The following is a 9,739-nucleotide window of genomic DNA, read 5'->3' on the forward strand; positions in this document are numbered from 1 at the left end:
CTCCTGCTGTATTTCTCATTCAGTGCTGCTGAATGCACACACCACGGCAGTGCTGTCCAAATGGCTGGGCCCCGTCTGCCTAAGCCACTGCGGCATCAGTGCTCCAATCACTTGCCCAAAGTGTCCGTGCCTTGTGTTGTGCAGTTAAACTCGCTCTGCAGCAGGACTTGTGTGTTTAGCCCACAATTGACTACACTTAGGACCTGCTCAGCCAGCCGCGCTCCGTCTCAGGCGCCCGGTGTTACGCCCAGTTGCGGACAGCGGCAGACTAGCTGGGAGTGTGTGTGCACACTTTAACTGAGCTGATGATCTGGAGATTTGCGCTTCACGACATTTCAATCCATCGATTTCAGTCATTCTTAAACAGGTCTGTTCTGATAAAATTCCTGAACAAGCGCCTATTTTGTTGTTTGCGTGCGAAAGTGGTCTGCTAGGTTGGCTTCCTAGTTGTGTGAATGGGCACGTGTGCAGCACTTGCTGTCCTGAAACCATGACAGAAAAGGAAGAACACTTAGCGTTATCTGTGCAATGGCAGTGATGAGGCCCCACTGGCTGGGCAAGTCCAAAGTGGTCTCGGTACAGTTGTGGTAGATAGCGGTGGTCAGATGGGGTGGGGTAGAGTACAGGCAGGTTGCTCTGTGGTTCCCATGGCCGCAGCAGCAACCGAGGGGAAACCCACGAGGTAGGCTTTGCAGCGGCTGTTTTACGACAAGATCAAAGTGCGGACAAAAGCAGCCCCAGTGTGGAGTGGAAGAGTTGTGGCGCTTCGTCTGTGAGTGCAAGGGGAGTATTCCCCTCCCTTCCTGACCAGGGGAATACCATCGTCGAGGAAGCACGCTGCATGTGGTCTGATGCAGGGAAGCGGGTGATGTCCCACGTAGGAGTTGGCTGGAACGGGAGGTTAGCCACCAAGAGACGGTGCAGTGTGATAGTGGTGGGCGATGAAGGGGAAGTTGCCAATAAAGATGTTGGTTCACCCGGCTGCCACGTCTTCACCTCGAAGAGTCTGAGCCACTTGTCAAAGTGAACGTTGTCGGGTGCGCCCGAGTAATTTGGGATGATGATGACTTTCCTGGATGTTGTCATAATGCAGGGTTGCACGGTAAACCCTGTCGGCTAGCGTAATGCAGGAGATAAGGCGGCTGGGCGAACCACCTTTATTGGCAACTTCCTCTTCCTTGTCCACTGCTATCGCACCATCTCTTGGAGGCTAATCTCCGGTTCCAGCTAACTTGTCTGTACCATCCTTATGCAAGATGTCGCGCGCACACACACACACATACGCACACATGTGCATATATTATAACAAAAAAAAAACTTGGAACAAGGTAGCGACCTCCATTGTTGCCAACATTTCACCAAAAAACAAACTTGGCCTTCGTCAGGCCAAGTTTGTTGCCGATACGTTTGGCAACAGTGGAGGTCACTACCTTGTTCAAAGTTTTATACAGTGGACTCGTGATAATTCAAACTGATAATTCAAACTTTCGGTTAATTCAAGCAAAGTTCAACATTTTGGTTGGCCCACTGTTTTAAATGCGTTTTAAAGCCTCAATTCAAACTGCTCTTTTTCTGTTATTTCATGCTTTTTGGAAGTCTTTGCCGAAAAATACAGGCTGCATTTGCCACTTCTAGATGCACATTTGCACCCTTACATCACTAACACTCGGAAGTAAAGCCAATTACCTGCTCTCACGTGTCAAAGCGAAACCAACAACCGTGTGGGAATTCAGGTAGAACAAAGAAACCAGTCGTCCATGCATGCTTTCTTTTTTTAAGTGTGAATAGCACTTCAGTGTTGTATGTGAATGCTGTACAGTCGAACCTCGCTATATAGTTCGAACTCTGAGGGAATAGAACTGTTAAAATTAGCCGGAGTAAGGGTGGTTCATTTGATTGGCGGTGCAGTGCCCGCTACCAGTAGTACAAACCAATGCGGGATAAAGTAGACTACATTGCACATTCTTCAGAGTGCACTTTCAATAATCACGTGCTGCGAAAGTACGTCGTGCGCCATGGTCAGGTCAAGGTGCGAACCCAAAGAAGCAGGTGCGCACTTCCGGACTACGATCCATAGTGCGAAGGTCACGTGGTATATCCCAGTTGCTTCAGTGTATGCGAGGCAATTAAGCACGCGGTTACAGGTTTAGGAATCTACGCAGGCTAGTGACGCATTGAACTTCTGCTTCGAATTTCACGAAAAGTAGTCCGTGCGGATGAGCAATATTGTTCGAAATAACCGTGGCACGTGTTTCAGGTTGGAATTAAAAGTTTTCCCCCATTCAAATACACGTCACTTTGCCGGGACCAATGGACCGGTTTGAATTATGCGACTTCTAGTTAACGTGGTTAGACTGTGTTACTAAATATGTGCGAATGTTTCTTTACACAAGTTGGTATGTTGTCCGGAGTCATATTTATGAAAACTCGTAATTGAAACAATCCTAGGGTCCCTTCGAGTTTAAATTATCGCGAGTCCACTGAATGTGCGCGCGTCTCTCTCTCTCCTGAAAACCGCTCCTCCGTTTGCGCTCAAACTACACGAAGGTAGCATTTTATGGTCTAGCTTGTGTAACATTGATAACAAGGACGGCACATGCCTGCTTAGTTATGTAAACAGATTTCACGAATGGAAAATCTGGGTGCCATTTTGACCGCAGTTGTAATGTGGCGCCACCTCAGGTATCCTGCACAAAACGCGATGTCCCACAACGGCTGCTGGATGAAAAGCGCACTGACCTTGCATGCCATTTTCATGTGCTCCTGTTCAGCGGCAGTGGTCCCACAAACCAGCGCCTTTTTTTTTTCCGTGCTGGACACCGGCGGTGGCCCCACGCTACAACTGCGGTCAAGATCGCCAAGATGGTGGTGCCCAGGCTTCCCATTGGCGAAAAATCTTTATTTGTTTTCTGAATAAGCAGGTAAGTGCCGTTCTTGTTGTTGCTGATAAACAAAATAGACCACAGAATGCAACCTTAATGTAAAGTTTGAGTGCACCTAGGCGGTTTGTCGAGGAAACTTTTTAAAGACACTCCTTTATCGATGTACCACCGTGTCTGTGTGTGTGCGTGTACACACACGCACGCCAATTCCTCGTTAACTCGAAGTCGTCAAATCCGCTGAAAATTTCGAGATAAGTTTCTAGTTAAGCGAAATGCCGAAAATTTGTGGCCAGGTCACTGAAATAAAAGATAATGCTGGTAACAAAAGCTCCACTGCACACAATGCTTTCGTAATAAGGGAAGCAAGTTCGCAGGAAAAACGAATTTTTACTATTGCGCAAGAAAGAAGTATGCGATGCTCACCTGTTTCACATTCGCATCTGGTCCCACAAAAGTGTTCTCGATCTGCTCGATGCATTGCATCAGTCATTGGTCGCCACCCCTACATTCTACCTTGTTGCGAAGCAGGCGCAGCATCTTAGTTGTTTCTGTCGTTGGAGGCACTTTTCGAGGCTCTTCTTCGTCCTCATGTTCAGCTGCATCATCCACAGCCCTCTCAACAATGTAGGTGTTCCGGTACTGGGAACATTGGCCTCATGCAGCGTAAATTTGCCGTTCATGACCACGTTCGGTGCGTAGTGGCAGCTAAGCGTTTGAACGGAGACCTTATCAGCTCCCTGTAGCGGACTTTGCCTTGTGTCCTCTCTGCAAAATTTCGAGATATCCGCGGTCCCCCGAAAGAAACGTTTAGAGATAAAAAGGGGTAAATACGTGGTGCCTATTGGAGGTAAATGCACGGCAAAAAAAAAGTTTTGACTTAACCGATATTTCAATATATCAGAGTTTGAGTTAGCGAGGGATTACTCTGTGTGTGTATACATAAATATAAATATATATACATATATAACAGGTAAGTAAAGACAGAGACATGAGAGCAAAACAAAAAAATAATGTTTACTGACGTTTCAGGAAGAAGAAAAGGACTTCCTTTCTTCAGAGTACAGTGTATGCTGAGTATGCTGGCGCTGGCTATATCCTTCAAGCACAGAAAAACCGCGTATTTTGGAGGTTGTGGGTTCCGATCCTGCCCAGCGGGCATGTTTTTCTCCACTTTCTTTCAAAAACCATGTTTGTGTTCATAAAATGACCTACGACATTTTTCCCTTTGCTTTCTTAGCTGCCTACCCTGATTTCTGCATTAATTCAACGACTCCCTCATTTCCCTTTCTGAAACATATATAAGGCCAGCAGTCACGAACGCCAAGGAAGGCAAATGGGAAGGCATTCATGTTTCTTTTTGTACATTTACATATGTTTATTTTGTTTAAGTGAAAGAAAGTGGAGAAAAACATGCTGCCCTGGTGGGATCCAAACCCACAACCGTCTGAATAACACTCTCAAGTGCAGGAAACAATTACCTTAGCACAAATACCCAAGTGGAGGGGAGAACAGTTTTGCCGGTAGCGTAGTTGGTATCGCATCAAGCCATTATTCTGAAGGTCGTGGGTTTGGATCCTGCCTGGGTGCGTGTTTTTCTCCATTTTCTTTAATTCAAAGAAATAAACATACTGTCAGCTGCAAACGTTTGTGGGATGTGCAGTGCACGGCGAAGCAGTGCAAATCTGCACTGCTGCGCCATTTGCTGCCACAGACCGCTGTGTCGAGGCTTAAGAAACTTGTCCTTACTTCGGTATCAGGCATCTCTGGTTGCTCGCTTCCCCGTGATGTGCTTTCGATATTTGCGGCAGCCGCTGTGGCGCTGCGTGGCCAGCACCCCAGGTCTGCTTTCACTGGTGCAAAAAGGCGTAGCGACTGCCTTTTGCGCGGGAATGAAGATCAACTTTGTTATATGCTATCTACAAAGTGATTGGCTAGACTAACATTTAGGTAATTACAGCGGAGCTGTTATAGGCCAGGATCTGAAGAAAACTGCGTGCGTCGACAAGGTGAGTTGCGGCAAAGCCAACTTTCTGATGAATGCTCCGTAGCTCTGTCTGATGTAGGTATCTTGAAAGAAGTGATACTGAAATAGACACTAGGACGACAGAATTGCAATAAATTATAGACTCAAATTACTGAAAACTGCTTTTACGGGTCTCCGCGTAACTGAAGGGAAACTCGGAACTGTTAAATCCATAGCAAATGTGCCAATTCATACACAATGTTTTTCTTGTCATGACGAGAAGGTGCAAACACACACTTGATTTTCGCTGGAAAGAAATAGGGTGACCAGCAGTCACCCAGCAGTGCTGATCAGCAGGATGACCAGCAGTGCTGGGCACTGCACAAATGCACGAAACAAACGCGTCTGTAAATTGTGATTAAGTGTAAGTCTTAGTTAATGACCGGAATGAAACTTGGACAGAGTAAAGTTTTATTCTTGCAGACGAACATGTTGCTGCCTGTTTGTACCAGTGTGAAGATTTTTGCGGCTCAACACAAGTTTGAGAGAACAGGTACACGACATCCAGCGCTTGAAGGCCAACTGCACTCAACCTCTTGAAAACGTCATTTCCGTATTGTCTGCCAAAAACGACTGCAAGATAGAAAATACGACCGCTGAAATAGCCGTACCATATTTTCGCACGTATAACCCGCCCCTGCATATAATCCGCACCCCCACTTTCAGCCCGCCGGAAAAGAAAAAAAAAAAAAAATCCTCGTGTATTTCTCGCACATTTGGTACAGGAAAGGCTGCTCCAAAACTGCAGCTCAAGCAACATATCACATACTATGTAGACAGAAAAAGTGCATATCTAGCAAGTAGAATACAGTGACTGCAAGGCGAAACTCACAATTCACTAATAAAATTCAGTTGTTAGAGTGCGCTCACCCTTGTTTTTTCTTATGTTTTGCACAATCGCTGCGATGGAAGGGTTTGTCAGTGTTACTGCGTAGGAGCTTCACGGCACAACAAGCATTGACGTGAAGCTGCACTAAAGCAAAAACCCCGCGTATTATCCACACCCCTACTTTGCCACTCAAATTTTCGCACTTCTGGTGCGGGTTATACGTGCGAAAATACGGCATCCACAGTGAAAACGACCATCAAAAATGTGAGATTTTGAAACCAAAATTGAGAAGAGCGCAGCCATTACGGCCAAGCTGAAGTGACGCTCCAACCGGCACAGCTGGCAAGCGAGTGGCTGCAAACCACAACCAAACCGCAAAAAACCTGCGCGCAAGGCTTGTGCAGGATTTTTGCGGCCGCAGCCCGGGTCGCAGCCCTGGTAGAAGCGCACCCAGCGGAGCTCCACTGGTTCTCCTGGCTGACTGTAAGAAAAAGCGCAGGGCCGGCCGCAATGTCACTTCTTCTTCACGGCTGTTTGTGCCATCCACCGGCAGGTGCAGCACCGCCTGCGACGGAGCTACCGTGAAAGCTCGTTAATAGGGAGTAAGAAATATGTACGAATTACCGAAACGCCGGATTATCGAATGAACAACAAAAACAGCACATTTACAATTCCTTTATGGGTGCTGCTACTTTGCGAAAAAGTCGGTAATGCTAGTTTGTCTTTTGGCGGACAGCTGGGCCAAAAGAACAAGTTTTCTGAAGCTCAACCATCCGTGCGGAGCATAAGTATTGCATGAGCATCATAGCAGAATTCTTCCAGAACTGCGAGAGCATCCACAGCTTCTTTTGCAGTATGACCTGCCGGGAGTACGACATCGCACAGGTCCTCTTCGTCGGACGTTTCGAGAACGCTGGGAGTGGTTGGGTGTGAAAGGCAATATCGGCGGAGGGGAAACCGCCCGGAAGCGCTCGGTTTCTGGCATTTTTTTAAGCCATTATAACTTATTTATCAGTGCATGCTGGCTCGAGCAGGGGGACCTATGCGGCGTGCTGCGTTTGTTTTGTCCGTGGCATGCATTTTGGGCCCATAGTCACAGAAAAACGGAAGAATTTGGATTTAGCGACTAAAGCGGACATTATTCGACGCGTACAGGCTGGTGAAACGATGTCGGCTGCATTTCTCGCACCATTTTTAGCGCGATCCTGCGCGGACACGGCCCGGCCGTTCCAGTGCGTGTCGTGTGCAAAGCGGCTTTGTTGCGCGGCTCCAGACGAGAGGGGCTCTGGTACCAAAGCGCGGCGTGCGTGTACAGTTTCAAGTGACATGAGCGCGTGGGCGTGGCTTTGCGGTGCTCAGCTGCCGCACGGAGCCCATTGCATGCATCTGGAGAGCTCAGGTTCTGAGCTCTGTAGCTCTGCACGTATTTACAATTTCCAGAATCTTACAATCGATACCGGATGGACTCATGATCCTCTACAATTTCCTCATTACAACTAAGGACCAAACTAGAATAATTAAAAAGTTAACAAATCCTAGTTAATTATCCCCCTAAATAGCACTTGGAACGCTTTTCGTAGCACCCACCACGGCCCCTGATCACTGGGCGCAAGGAAAACAATTTTACCTATTTCATAAAATTACAGTCTTCCCTGCAACACTCTCTATAGGATTATGTGCCAAAAATGGGCACTGCCCTGTGACAAGCGGAAAGACAGAGTATGCTTTTTGTGCTGGGCTTGTAATCAATGCAAAAAGTGCTGCTGACCTACAAAAGTTGACTCAACATGGCAGACATAGGCTGTGACATTTGAACAACACTTTGGGCCACCCAGGTGGTTGAAGCTCAGGTTACAGCAGTGTAAAGGTAAGCATTGCGTCATCAGGTCAACGCTATCAAGCAGCAATAACTGCCACAAGTTGTAAGAACATCAAGCACTAAGCTCGTAGATGTGCCCGCTCAAGGCCAGGCAATTGAGCCTGGATGGATTGAATTCAACGCAGGCGTGAAACTAGTTTGGTATTTATTGACATCTGAACATGTAAAAATTTGCTCACAGGTGCTTAATCGAGACTGCTACATACGGCTGTATGCAGCAAAACACAAACATTCCACTTGGAGGAACATACAGAGGCAGACCCCAATTTTTTAGCAGCAATATCAAGAAAAACTACTGCCCTTAAAACACAATACTGATGAAGCCTCGGGCGAGTACTGGGCCATCAACACTGCTGCTGGAGTTTGGGCATGATGACAATTGTGGCCACAATGCAGAACAGCTTCAGGGCAAGAACCTGTATGCTCACGCTGCTGTTGTTGTACATGCCTTAACACTTCCATGCCCATGGGAAAGGCACTGATTTTGGGTAGTCTAGCAAACAATTTTTTCCCGGTTGCAAAAAATATGCAACATATAAGTGTATAATATCAAATTGTAGAAGAGTAAATTCCCTTGTGGTAATTGTTTCAAACAGAAATGTTTATTTGAAAGGAAAAGAAAGAGAAAGTTGTACAGAAAAGTTTTGGGACAAACACAAAAAATAAGCAAGAACGTCGGTGTTGCTCCACACACACACACACACACACAAAATTAAGATACATATTTTGTACATTTACTATCAGCCCAAAACCCCTGCAAACATCAATTGCCTAACTGTATAATTTCTTCACCTAGAAAAAAAACAAATGTTAGCACAAGTGGGTTTCGTGCCCCTGTGCAAAACAGTTCCTTGAACTTGTGAAGCATAGATTGCCGGCACATGCATTGCAGAAAACCTCGGTTTTCTGCAATGCATGTGCGTCCAAATCGCTTGAAATTCGGTGTTTCCACGGCGCTGCAGTGCGTGATGTCAAAGCCATCTCCGTATCATCCGAGCGCCCATCACATCACACCGGCGGTGCTTTAAAAAAATCGGCAGTGTGAAAAAACAAAAGCAAAGAGGATGTAAGTGTCTCTACTACTCAGTAGATGGCACCAGCTCTCAGGGTGCACTCGGAAAGCGCCAAATTTGAATGGGAAAAAGTCCAAATTTGAACTTTAAAGTGTTGATAGTATACTATCGATTTGAATAGGCGAGGGCAGGAAAGTGTTAAAGGGGCCATGATGACAAAATACAAGCGTGGCTCATTTGAAAGATTGCCTAGTTAGAACAACACTGACGCCACTTTTTTAACGCCAGCTTTGCGCCAGCCAGCTGTATAATGAGGGAAACAGAGAACAGCCATGCGACACCTTAGCTACTTTTCCACACTGAACCAATGACGTATTATGTGCTGCTCGTTGCGATTGGCTGGGGCCGACGAAACCAAACACAAATTAAACAGGTTTAACAGAGATTATAAGCTTGCAGAATGGGCTATTGGTGCTTAAATTTACTGCACATTCTTTTTGGAGCAGTAAGAAAGTTTGGCTAAACAATGGAATTTATGAATGAACATGTAAACGTAGAAGCACTCGTGCATACGGCGTGCACTATGGCGGCCAACTGACGCTGCACAGCCGTCAAGCGTGTTGGGCTTGTCTGACACGACACTGGCCAATCGGCATAAGCGACACTGCCACTTACGTGGCCCTCTTTGCTGAGTCATACGCAATATTTCGTGACGCGATTACTATCAACTGTAACATAAGCCAGGTACAAGTCTGGTCAGAAAAAAAACCGTGTGTGAACAGTGGTCCTTCAACCACCTTCAGCGGTATTGTTACACCATCTATGAAGGAAAAAGATAACCAGGCTAATAAAAAATGTTTTTGCCGTGGGCAGCAGCCTTAGTCAAAATACAAACTTTTGTTTTATAAACCTGCCCAGGGGCTCAATTCTCTAAAATGTGGGCCGCTGTTTTGAAGCGACGCGGTGTTGGCATGCAAATGCACGTGGTATTCGTGGGTTGGGGCGTTGCTTGGAGGGGCGGGAATTGGCGGAAATCACGCGGCCATCCTCCGGCAGGGGCACCTGCACCATGGCACAAAGCGACGCCCAAAACGATGGCAATGAGTGCGCATT

General features: G+C 46.6%; 1 protein-coding gene across 1 annotated transcript in view; it reads right to left on the reverse strand.

Moving 5' to 3' along the window:
* Positions 1-7,741: 7,741 nt before the first annotated feature.
* The window catches only part of LOC144180465 (metallophosphoesterase 1-like), a 71,509-nt gene continuing 69,511 nt past the window's right edge, over positions 7,742-9,739 (reverse strand). Inside the window, exon 11 of the transcript XR_013324429.1 lies at positions 7,742-9,688. The gene's annotated coding sequence lies outside the window, so the exon portion shown is untranslated. The remainder of the gene's footprint in view (positions 9,689-9,739) is intronic.

The sequence above is a fragment of the Haemaphysalis longicornis genome, unplaced genomic scaffold (assembly GCF_048455015.1).
Source record: "Haemaphysalis longicornis isolate Haplotype H1 unplaced genomic scaffold, Haemaphysalis longicornis Haplotype H1 scaffold_1, whole genome shotgun sequence".
Taxonomy (NCBI): Eukaryota; Metazoa; Arthropoda; class Arachnida; order Ixodida; family Ixodidae; genus Haemaphysalis; species Haemaphysalis longicornis.